This window comes from Phyllostomus discolor, chromosome 4 (assembly GCF_004126475.2).
Source record: "Phyllostomus discolor isolate MPI-MPIP mPhyDis1 chromosome 4, mPhyDis1.pri.v3, whole genome shotgun sequence".
Classification (NCBI taxonomy): domain Eukaryota; kingdom Metazoa; phylum Chordata; class Mammalia; order Chiroptera; family Phyllostomidae; genus Phyllostomus; species Phyllostomus discolor.
The window spans coordinates 55,084,507-55,096,969 of record NC_040906.2 but is presented as its reverse complement, the minus strand read 5'-3'; the positions used below and the strand labels follow the sequence as shown (position 1 = coordinate 55,096,969).

Sequence of the window (12,463 nt, the reverse complement as noted above, 5' to 3'; positions counted from 1 at the left end):
GAGTCACCTCGGGGCGCCCTTTTCGGCCAGCGCGCGGGATTTTGGCAGTTTGAAAACGCCCCAGGCCCCAAGTCGGTGGACTAGGCTGTCTCGCCGCACCTAAGGCTCTGGAACTCGGAGTCCCCAACCCCAAGCCTCTCCCGCGCCTCCCCCATCCCGAACCCCAGCAGCACCGCCGCCTCTCCCGGAAACAAGCCTGCTGAGCAAAGGCGGAGGAAAACCTTGGGCCTTCCGCTCTGATTGGTCTCCCCCCACCTTGCGGGGCGAGTCTGCGATTGGCTGCTGGGCGTTGTCAGTCGCCGCGGCCCGAGCCTTCGCCGGGGAGGCGCAGCAGGGCTCGGGTGCTTCGGCAGCCGCCGCGGCTGCTCGAGCTGGTGCAGCTGGGCGAGCTCGCGCGGGCGCCGCCGCTGCCGCTGCCGCCCACCCCGCCGCGTTGCCCGCGCTGCCGGTCTTGCAGTCGGCCGCCGGGGAGGGGCAGCCGAGAGAACAGAGCACTAGGAGGCGGAGGTGGCGGAGAAGTGATGCTGGCGCCGGGCATCCGGGCAGCGGCAGCGGAGCAGCAGCGTCTTTGGGACCCCAGCTGCAGCGTCCCTTTGGCCCGAGGGCCAGCTGAGCTGCAAGAGACCACGCGTTCCGCCGGTAGGTCCGGCCTCGCAGTGCCTGTAAGGCTCCCGGGACCACTGATGTTACCTTTGGGGTTAGGAGGCTCATTGTGCCTGGGGCATCCTGACAAAGGTGTTTGGGACCAGGAGAGCGAGTCCGGACGCACGGCTAAGCTGACGCCCGCACCGGTGCCACTCCAGTTCGTGCGTTCTCCCCTTCTCGCTAACAGACTTTGATAGCATGAGGTTGGCTTTGTGTGTGTACATGCATGTGTGGGCACGCGGTTTGGGGCACTTTGCAGGGAGCGAGGTGGATTCCCTCTCGCGTGAGCCGACGTCCTTCAGGGATCTAGGCTGGGATGGAGTGAATAGCTCTTGACTCAGCGGGAGGGAGAGCGCAAGCAACGCGCGGGGAAGTCCACCGTGGCTCTGACGGGCAAATTGAACTTTATTGCCTTAATGAAAACAAGGAGCTGTGGATCCAGCGCGTCAGGGACAGGGGCATTCACCGAGGCTCCCCAAAGTCCCACTTTGCCCCGGAGACTCAGGAAGGAGAACACGGGAGGGGAAAGTAACGGTTGGTTACTGCTGGAGAAAAGGACAAAAAAAAAAAGGAGAGTAGAACTAGGCTTGGGGAGTGGCGACTTTTGTGTGTGTCTCTTGTCCTTTGTAGGAAGCTCACTACACTTTTAGGGAGCGCAGATTTGGGAATAGAGAGAGTCCCGCTTTGAGGGGCTGGAGTGGGTCTCTGATGTCAGCATCCCCACAGCACTGCCGAAGCGGGCGGGGCTCCTCTGCGCGTTCAGGTGATGCCACTCGCCGGTGGTCCGGATCCCGCCCGGAGAGCCCGGGGCAGCTGCGGACAGCCCCGCGGCTCCACCCTCGGAGAAAGTTCCGGCCGGTAGGGGTCTGGACAGGGAGACTTAAAGCACGTAAACCACCAAGTGTAACCAGATTTTCGTACCCTGCTCCCTCCGGTGCCTACACTCTTTTTATTTTAATTAAATTATTTTATTTTATAAAGCCATTGGGAGTTCCATAATGCTGCAAACCTTTCCGCAGAAGGTGGATTTTTTTTTGCGCTGCTACAAATGAATGGTGAAGCCGGGCTATGCTCAAATATCCGTAGTTCAGTGCAGTGGCTGCTCGATCCGTCTTCAGGACGCACAAACTTACTCTTGGCGATTGTTTTGTTTGTGGTCACTGTCTCCTTAGGAGTCTCTGGGAGAGCTGTTGAAATACCAAGACACGAAGGAACTGTCCCCACCCTGGTTCAGACGGAGAGGGGCTGTGGTTCTTGTCAGAAGCCATGAGATTGCAGCGGGGCATGGAAGTGGAGAAGGCAGCTCCCTGCTTGCCAGCTAGAATCTTTGCAAAAATAAAAATGGGTTCAATACAGGCAGCACTTTACCTGTTATGTAGCTCCTTAGTCTCACTGAAGAAATCTTTTGCCCCCAAACACAGCACAGGAAATATCAAAACCAAAACAAAACCCAAACCACAGAAACCACTCGATTAAGCTCATTTCTGATTTGGTAAAACAGAAAAAAATTAAAGTCCGACACCTAATAGAAATACTGTAGAAAAATCAGAAGGGAGCTGTCCAAAATGTCAGCATTTCAGGCGAAGTTTTGTTTTTTGTTGTTTGTTTTTAGTAAAGTTTCCATTTTCTCCCAATTTAGAGATATAAATTATTCTGAAGCAGATGACTAACTTACTGGTAAACCAGCAGTGATGTTAGTTTTGTGTCCGAAGATAGTTGCACATTTTTCATCAGTTAATTCGTGAGCTGTAAATGGGATTTTTAGTACTGTTTTAGTACTAAAACACTTGCACATTGCATTTGGGTTAGTAGAAAACTGGTAGTAAATATATTCTTCGTTGCAGTCATATCTGGTTTAAAAGTCTAGTTTGCTGACAGAATTAGAGTACACCTTGCAGTGGTGGCTGTTACATTCTCATCCAAAATCTATCTGCTGCCATGTGATTATTTTAATCGTTGCAATAGTTTGGTTGTAACTTTCAGGACTTTATTAAGATTATTAAATACATCAGCAGTTGATTTTAGTTTTTGGTGTTTCACTTATGCAATGCTATGAGCCAGTGAAAATACTGTTTTCCCCAACGGGTTGATATGGGGAAAACAGGATTAAAATGTGTTTTGCATGCCTTGACCTGCATGGCTCAGTTGATTGGGTGTCATTCAAGGTCGCCAGTTCGATTCCTCTTCTTGGGCGCATGTCTGGGATTGCAGGTCCTACCCAGCCAGGACCAGTAGGAGAGGCACCTGATTGATATTTCTCTCTCACATCAATCTTTCTCTCCCCCTCTTTCTCCCTCCCTGCTCTTCTCTCTCAAAATAAATAAAATAAAAATCTTTTAAAAATGTGTTATACATTATTAACCAATACTTTTCAAATAACTTTAAATTAAAACTAAGTTACCAGTAACAGCCAATAATAAAAGTGGAATATCTAAAGAAAATTTTAATTGCTTGGCTAAGGACGTGGTTTTTCACATCGCTATCAAGTAACATCTTGTAAATCCACTGCACTATGTACTGAGGTGAGCCACAAGTCTTTAAGCGGAAACAGGGCCTTTTTACTCAACTATAGATTTATTTTTCTGGAGAAGGAGGGACTTTTACTTTGGGAAATTTTTCCCTCAGGTAATTAACTATGTATTCAAAGCCATCAGGACAAAATATAATCAAGTGCAGAGAAATGTGCCAATGAGCATGAACATTAGGATATAGCAGTAGGGTTTACATCTGACTAAAAGCAGAAAAGAGAGCCTTTGTGCATGGGGGTGGGGCACAGGCTTAGGGGCGTCACAGATAGTGCTAACCACTTAGTTTCTGAGAACAATTCAAGTTCTGCCAGTTCTGCAGATTTACTTCAGTTTAGACTTGTCTGCTTCAGGGTAGCCCGTGAGCGAAGACTGCCATATTTTCTAAGTGGATTTTAGTAACTCAGGTAAATGTCAACTTGTCAAGACTCTAGGCCACTAAATTCACTTTTAGACCTCTCTCAGATTTTAATTTGAATGCTGCATAACTTTTGGAAAAAAAATTCCTTTTTGAATATTAATGCAATAACAACATGATCTTAATAAATAAAACATTTATTTTGTCAAGTGGTCATGATTAGAGTTTCTACATTGTAAGGTAAGATAGTGAGGTTTCTTTCATCTTAATATTAATTTGTTTTCATTTAATCATTGATGAATTCATTGTGTGTATGTGTGCAAACTAACACATTTAGGAGAATTAAAAACCTCAGCCAGTTTATTAAGTCTGAAATTCATTTTCATTCCCCTCCTTGGTCCCCCACCTGGAAAGGCTCTCAGAAGAAATATAACCACTCTTCATTAGAAACAAATTCAACAACCCATCCAATATGATGACTGTACTTTATAAAGCAAAATTATCTTCTTCTGAAGTAATCTATTACTAAGTAATTATGGTTTATTCAAGTAAAATTTAACCAATTGTGCTGTGTTCCTACCATGTGCAAGATGCTGTTCTAGTGGTTTTATCAGAGAGTAAATTAACCAAAGACCCCTGCCCTCATGAAGATCACATTGTATTGGGGTAAAATAATCATAAACAAAAAGCATAATCAATAAAGACCTTATGTACTAACCTGTGTTTTCTAATTCCCCTCACCATCAGTCCTATGTTCTCTTTCCATCTCAGTTTCTCTCCAGTTAATACTTATCTACCCACACCCACACAAATATACACAAATTAACCTAAAAAGGGAAGATATTTATGGTGATAAGGTAGTATTTGTTAGTCTTGAAGCTATGATCCAAACAACAACACTGTATATGATAAGGACTAAAGGCAGGAGAGGGATTCAAAGATGATTAAGCAATGAGATGTTAATATAGTGCTTTTAAAAAATATCTTTAAAGCCAAATTATAATATTTTTCAGAGGAGCCAAAATGAGGAGCCAGAGGAGCCAGAGTGCATGGATACTCTCAGTGTATTTGTTTCAGATTAACAGCATTTTAAAAGGCATTTGTGACTATCCGAGTTTGAATCTACATAACCTCATTTAAAGGGGATGAGTGAATTGGAAGTGGTAAGGAAGGGTCTAAAAGCGTAATTTTAATGAGAAGCATTCTGCTTTTTCCCCATGCAGAGAGACATATTTATGTACCTCTGTGAAAGCTGATCTAAAACTCTAGGGTCTGAGGTCAAAGTTTCCCTAAAGTTTTCATGTTCTCTCCTAATAAAAAAATGCCAAAACAGTTCCAAACTTTCAAAATAAATTTGTCTTTAATTAAAAATCAACTTGGTGCCCTGGCTGGCGTAGCTCAGTGGATTGAGCCCGGGCTGCGAAACAAAGTGTCGCAGGTTCTATTCCTAGTCAGGGTACATGCCTGGGTTGTAGGCCATAACCCCTAGCAACCGCACATTGATGTTTCTCTCTCTCTCTCTCCCCCCCCTTCCCTCTCTAAAAATAAATAAATAAAATCTTTTAAAAAAATTTTTAAAAAATCAACTTGGTTATCCAATGGTGGATAAAAACTTGTGATATTTTCCCACATTCTATTCTCTTATGCATAAACAGTGTGCAATTATGATTCCAGTTTCATTTTCTGTGCTTTCCATTTCATTATTTAGGGTCTTTAGCTTACATCTGAAAAGAATTGCAATCTTTTTTACCCTCATGTGAAGAATGGAAAGTAGCTTGACTTTCAGAAATTGGTTTGTGAAGTATATTTTGAGGAAAGCTAAAATCAGACTCCCAAGAAGGCATACCACATAATGAATTAATGCCAACTTATTCACAAGTTTTCTTATTACAAGCTATTAATGCAGGGTACACAGTGCTAACAGTCACTTCTGAATGGATTTTCATTTCAAGAAAAATCTTCAAGACCATTGCTTTACAATCCAGGAGATGGGAAAGTCTTCTGATAATGACATCTCAATATTTTACTTATGCAGATTCAAAAATGCACGCACCACCTAGTTAAGCCTTAACCTTTTTCTGCCTGGTTTTTCACCTTTCTACCCCAAATGCAAAACTTTAGGAGAACAGAATTTTTAAAAAGCAAATAAACCAACTGTTACCACCAACTATTACCATATCCAGTGTACAAAGTCAACTGTAGCTGATTATGAAATTCTTACAAGAAAGCTAAATGGGAATCAGATATTTAGAGCTGGGAAGAACCCAGGTCATTTGTCCAACCTCCTCTTTGTAGAAGGAAGAATTTTATTCCAGAAACTTGATACTAGTTATCCAAAGTCAGTTGAAAGGAGGGTCAGGTCTTGAAACATTGTTTATTATCTACTAGGTTAATCCCAGGCCAGTAGCCTGTGATTTAGCTATGCATGTGTAAACTGATAATATAAGAAGAAGTGACTATATCTACCAATTTGTACATGAACCTATTTTATTATACATACTCATAATATTGCAGTGTATTAATATTATGTTGAGATCAAGAAAATGATAAATTGGGATTTATTGAGAGATGTCATTAAGATTTATAGAGCCAGAGGTAAGTTTGCAAATAAAATATTTGTACTTAATTGAGTCATGATGTCTATAGAATTTCTTTTAAATATTTACTAGTAACTACAAAACAGGATTATTTATTTTCCAGAGGTCTTTTGACTTTAAAGTTCTTTGAACATAATTGGGAAGCCATAGGCATTATTTGGCTACTAGAAAATTATAAGTATACCAACAGAAAAAATAGAAAAAGAAATAAATAATCTGCAAAAAACCAGAAATATATAAGGCCAATAAGCATCTAAAATTTTAAATTAACGGTAAAGAGTAAAGGAAAAATTTTTAAATGATAGCACTTTTGAGCATAATAGCAAAGATTATAAATGAAGGTTGAGTCATTTACAAAATTGATGGAGATGGTAAAGATGAAGTGAACTGCGGATTCTTCTAAACTTTTGGAAAGGTTATTCATTGGTGTTTACAGAATTCTTCTGTTGCATGCTATAGAAATTAATTATGACTAACTTAAAGAATAAGATCAATAATGAACAGAATTCTGTATTATCTGTAGCTTACAGAATTCAAAAGAAAAGGAGAGGAAACAGAATAGCTACAGAAATCATGGAAAGAGCTGACAAAGTCTTTGCCAGATACCATCATTGAGATGAATCAGCATTGGCCCTTTTCTGACCGTGTGTCAATGTGTTCCAGACTCATGTTTCTAGGAGGACAAGTATGACTGATCTAGACAGGTTTCGTGCCTGTGCTTTTAGTCAGTGGATCACTGGGGCACCTTGACTGCCACTCTTGCAAGATCATATCCAAAGGAAAATCAGGGACTGTTACCAGCAGAAGAGAAAATGGATGCTGTGTGTATAAAAGTCTTTGAAATGTTCGCTTTGTTTTAGTAACACTACTTCTAGAAATTAATTACATGCAATTAATCAGAAATGTGCACAGTTTTATTAAAATGTCATTTATAGTAGTTTGATAGTAAAAATAATCTATTTGGCCAATGATGGGGAAATAATTATATTTATGATATATACCATAAAATCATTATGTTTTTTATAATGACTTTTCTTTTTTTTAAGATTTCATTTATTTATTTTTAGAGAGGGAAAGGAGGGAGAAAGAGAGAGAGAGGAACATCAATGTGCAGTTGCTGGGGGCTGTGGCCTGCAACCCAGGCATGTGTCCTGACTGGGAATCGAACCTGCAATGCTTTGGTTCACAGCCTGTGCTCAATCCACTGAGCTACGCCAGCCAGGAAAATCATGATTTTTAAAGGTTGGCAATAACATTGGAAAAATGCTGATGAAATAATAGTGAATAATCTAGAAGACAAGATTTAATATGAAGAAGGAACTTGCATTCACATATACAAAAGGCTTTGATAAATATTAATATTTGGGGGAGACAGTGAGATTATGGAGGTTTTACTTTTTAAGAATATAAAATAGTTTTTGCTAGGAACAGGCACTACTATAACCATATTAATGCCTTTATTAAAACAAACAAGGGAAAGATGACTGGAGAAATGATAGTACCTTTGGCATTCAGGCAACTATATTGGAAGCAAAATATTGGACTGATATACTTCATTTGGGAAGGAAAGGAGCTAATTGTACAATATCCCTTTTTCCACATTAAGTTACTATATATCAAACAAAATTTTACCCGTTTCCTACTTGAAATAGTTTTCAGGAGTCATTTTGGACTTTGCTTTTTAAATCTTTATCTTAATATAATAGAATTTTAAATGTACTTGAATTTTATGACCCAACTAAAGGATTATTATTGGCATGGCAGGTTAAAAAAGAATATAAATAATTACATGTATTGATATGTGTATGTATCTCATCAGTAACCCTGCTAGTTCTCATTAGCTCAAGATGAAATTGAGACATGAACTGTTATATCCTAAGAAAATAAAGTATAGCCTGGCCCAGTTATTTATTAAATACAATGAAAGATTCTGTTAAATTTGGTTATAATAATAATAAAATAGAAAATGATGCTACCTTATATAAATCAGGAAGTAAGTATAGCTGACTGTTTTGAGTATTTTATTTCTCTTGGTTCATACTTACAGCTCAAAAATAACTTCCAAAGAACAAAGTCATCTACATATAGGAATGGGTGGAATTTTCCTGGAAGCATAAATGCATTGTTATTGTAACACATTTTTGAGAACAGTTTACTCTGGCATATTGGCTGAGTTCGGTACAGGGTGATTTTGATGATCTCATAAATTATACTTGAATAAATAATGCAGCTATTGGAAAAAAACAGAAGAGGGAGAAGAAAATTGGTTCCCTCTAATAGCCATTGCCTTCTTGTCACTCATGGGATCTGCAATCTGTTAGCTATACAAAGCAGTATACTTTTAAACTTGTTTCCTTATTTTTATATAAACATTAACATTTTATACACATGTTTTTCTTACTGCTCATAAAACTCAACAATCTTGGAGGCGTGTCAAAGTTGATACATAAGGATTTTCCTCATTTATTTTTGCAACTCTGTGGTATTACATTTGTTGAAAGTACCATAACTTATTATTTGGCAGGCCCTTTCTGATGAACTATTATATATATTTTTTCAATTCTCTGGGGCAATACAACCAGTGTTGCCATGACTATTCTTGCACACATAATATAATGCCAACTTATTCACATTATATCATGTGTGTAAGAATCTGTAGGACCTAGAAGTAGACTTGTTGGATTATTTGAATGTGTATGTGTCTTTGTTTATTTTCATATTTAAGTTTCTTTCTTTCTTTGTCTCCAGTTGCATGATTAATAGTGCTGGGTTGGATTGGATCAGACTTGGATTTGTGACATTTCTCTAAAGACCCCTGACCAGGTTGATGCTTATCTGACAACATGCTTTGTGTGTATGCAGTTTTTTGTGAACTCATCTTGTTTGGTGATTTTCCAGCGTCTCTTAACCATATCGACCACACAGGTAGCCACTAGAGTAGGAGCTTTTGTCAAATTGTTCCTTACTTTCAGATATTCTCCCTTCTGATCCTCTGCTCTACTAGACTAAAAAATTATATGAACAATATTGAGGACTTGTTACTCATCTACTAAATGACAATATTAAAAATAATCATGTCCCATTTTGGCAAGGACGCACTGAATCTGGAGCTTTCAGAAACTGTTTGTCACAATTAAAATTGGCACAACTCTTTTGAAAAGCAATTTGGCAGTATATAGAGAAAAACATAAAAATATTCGTGCTGTCTGATCCATTAATATTCTTCTGGGAATGTATCCTAAAAATGGTATAAAATATGGAAAGGATCATATGTTTAAAGATGTTGATGGATATGTTATATGTAATAAAATCAGAAGCAATTCATATGGTCAATAATACTCTGAGGCACATACATTTGAGGATACTATGCAACCATTAAAAGTAAATATGAGGATTAAAATAAAATAAAAATATATAAGCTATAATATCTCTTGGGGAAAATAAACTACACAATTATATACCAGTCCTACCATAGCTAGGCAAAAAAAAAAAAAAAATGAAAAACAAAAAACCTATGAACACTGAAATTATAAATGTGCTAAAAAATGGTGGGGTAATAGGTGATTCCTTCCTCATCCTTTTATCTCTAGTTTTCAAGAATATTTTATGACATTTCAAAATTTTAAAATGAAAAAATACACAACTAGATTTTTCCTTTTGCTTTTAATAATTTGGACTGAATATAATAGCTTTTGATGGTTCTAACTTCTTTGCTACTATTTAGTGGTGTGAGATTTTTCATCTTCTCTTTTTTGTGCCACTGAGTTCATCCTAGAGTTTGCAAAGCAATGCACCTTGTCTTCAAAAGTTCTCTCTCATTCTTTTTTATATAGTGAGACACCTTAATCACTGAACCTTCTTTTAATCTCATTTCTCATGATAGATATTCTTTCTCTTTTGGAAGAACAAATTCTAATATTTTGAACCATCCTCTATTTTTATATTTTGCCTCTAGCCAACTTCTCTGACTTAATCTCCTAACACTGTCCCCTTTGCTACCTAAGCTCTTATCATACTGATCTTTCTCTATCTCAAAAACACTAAACTCACTCAGACTGTCTCCTAATTCTTCATTAAGTACCACATGTTTTATTAAAATATACTCAGGGAAAGTGAGTAACATGACAAAAAATCATAATATAAATATACTTACATCATGTAATAGACACTAGGTAAGATTGCCCATAGGAGTTGTTCATCTTTAAGAAGAAGCAAATGACTAAATATAATTAGAAAAAAATGTTTTTAAACATATGAGTTGATTTGTTAACTTAAAGCGAAGAAGGAAGGAATAATGTGAGGTGTGTATTTTCTCTACTAACTCTTCATAAAATGGCATAAAATGGCAGTGGCATTATCTCTCTATTGAAATATGTTTTATATCAAAGACTATCTTGCTATCTTTGCCCAGTTGATTATCACTTTATGTTCAAAGTATTAAGTTCAAGTTAATTTCAAAGAGACTGCAATAAGAAGAGTGTCATCTCATGTATGAAGCATCATTTTACAGGTTCTATTTATCTTTCCAGTCAAGTGAGATGATTTTGAATTTTTCCCTAATAATCTAAGATGGTGCATCAGCAATGAGATAGGATCATGCTGAAGTCACTGTGGAGACAGTGGGGTAGCTGTCTGCAGGACTCGTTTCAGACAATGTCCTGTCCATGGTATGCCAGGATGATCATCTGACTGGGTCATATTTTAAAGGATTTGCCTGTTCTGCTTATGTAGTTCTACAGTTCCTCGTCTGCTCTCCACTGTACACTTTAGGGATGTCACTGCTGCAATAATGCCTTTCCTTGTCTTTCTTAGTCGAACTCAGATATTTCACACAGCTATTCCAAAGTCCGCATCATCACCAATTGATAATTGAAAACTTCGTGGATATCTTCAACAGCCTCTCACACTCTAAAAACATACTTATTTAAAATTTGATTTATGGTTAAATGTTAAGTTCATAGTTAAGAGTAAGTTTTGACATAAAATTTGAATAGTTAAAATATAATTTTAGTAAATGGGACAATAATTCCTGTCTCATTAAACTTTTATTGATAATAACAATAACAATAGTAAATAATTTTTGGAGTGTTAGATGTAAAATTGCTAATCATTTTATGGAAATTATATGATTTAATACTTAGCAGAACCTTATAAGTGTTATTAATACTTCCATTTTATAGACAGTGAAACTGAGAACAAAATATATGAGATCTGTCCAGAAAAAGTGCAAACATTGTTAATATAATGAGAATGGTTTGCATGACATCGATGTAACCTGGTAGCCAAGAAGAGTGGACTGGAATGCACATGTGTGAACAATGAGGACTTCACTGTACTGGTCAGTAGGAGCAGTAGACACCATTGGGTTAACATGTGCACTCTATGGCTGTCACATTCAGAATGACTGAGCAAGTAGAGCAATAAATCTACATCAAAATTTGTGGTGAGTTTGAACATTCCTCTGTGGAAACTATTTGGATGATTCAGAAGTCTGTAGCTATGGGCAACTGGTGATTGGCAGCTTCATCATAACAATGTGCCCACTCTTGCATAAAGTCCCATGCAGAGGTTTTTTGGTGAGACATCAAATCACCCAGGTGACTCAGCCAGCCCTCCTAGAGCCCAAATTTGGCACACTGTAATTTCTGGCTTTTCCCAAAACTAAAATCAACTTTGAAAGGGAAGAGATTTCAGACCCAGGCTGTTGATAAGATTTGGGAAAATATGATGGGGCAGCCAATGGTACTGGGAAAACTGTGTGAGGTCCAACGTGCCTACTCTGAAGGGGACTGAGGAGTCATTGTCCTGTGTACAATGTTTCTTGTATCTTGTATCTTCTTCAATAAATGTCTTTATTTTTCATATTACATGGCCAGATACCTTCTAGACAGACCTCGTTGTATGTTAGATAACATTTCCAAGGTTCAAAAATGAGTTTTTGATGGAGTCAAGACTTTAACACTAGAGTCTCAAACAAAAAAGTGAACTACTTTTGTTTATTGGCTTTTGGTATACTGTGAATGAATTTTCAATTTTCCCCCTTCTGCTGAACCAACTCAATGAAGGTGGTGAAATTTCAAATACACAGAACATAAATGTATACATACATGTGTGTATGTCATCTGTATCTATCACTAGAAAGGAGATTTCAAGTGAACAGACCCAGGGTAGCCTAGTAACTGGAAAAATTGCCCTATCTTCCTCAGTCTTTGGCTATAATTTCTGTCTATATTATTTATATTCTTGTCATATGTTTACTATGATGCTTCATTATTTCACATTTCAGTTTAAAATTGGGAAATGAAGTAAATGGTATTTTAAAATCACATTTGAAAAAA

General features: G+C 38.1%; 1 protein-coding gene across 2 annotated transcripts in view; it reads left to right on the top strand.

Moving 5' to 3' along the window:
* Positions 1-391: 391 nt before the first annotated feature.
* The window catches only part of B3GALT1 (beta-1,3-galactosyltransferase 1), a 529,669-nt gene continuing 517,597 nt past the window's right edge, over positions 392-12,463 (top strand). For both annotated transcript variants that reach the window (XM_036023352.1, XM_028510267.2), the window contains exon 1: positions 392-639. The gene's annotated coding sequence lies outside the window, so the exon portion shown is untranslated. The remainder of the gene's footprint in view (positions 640-12,463) is intronic.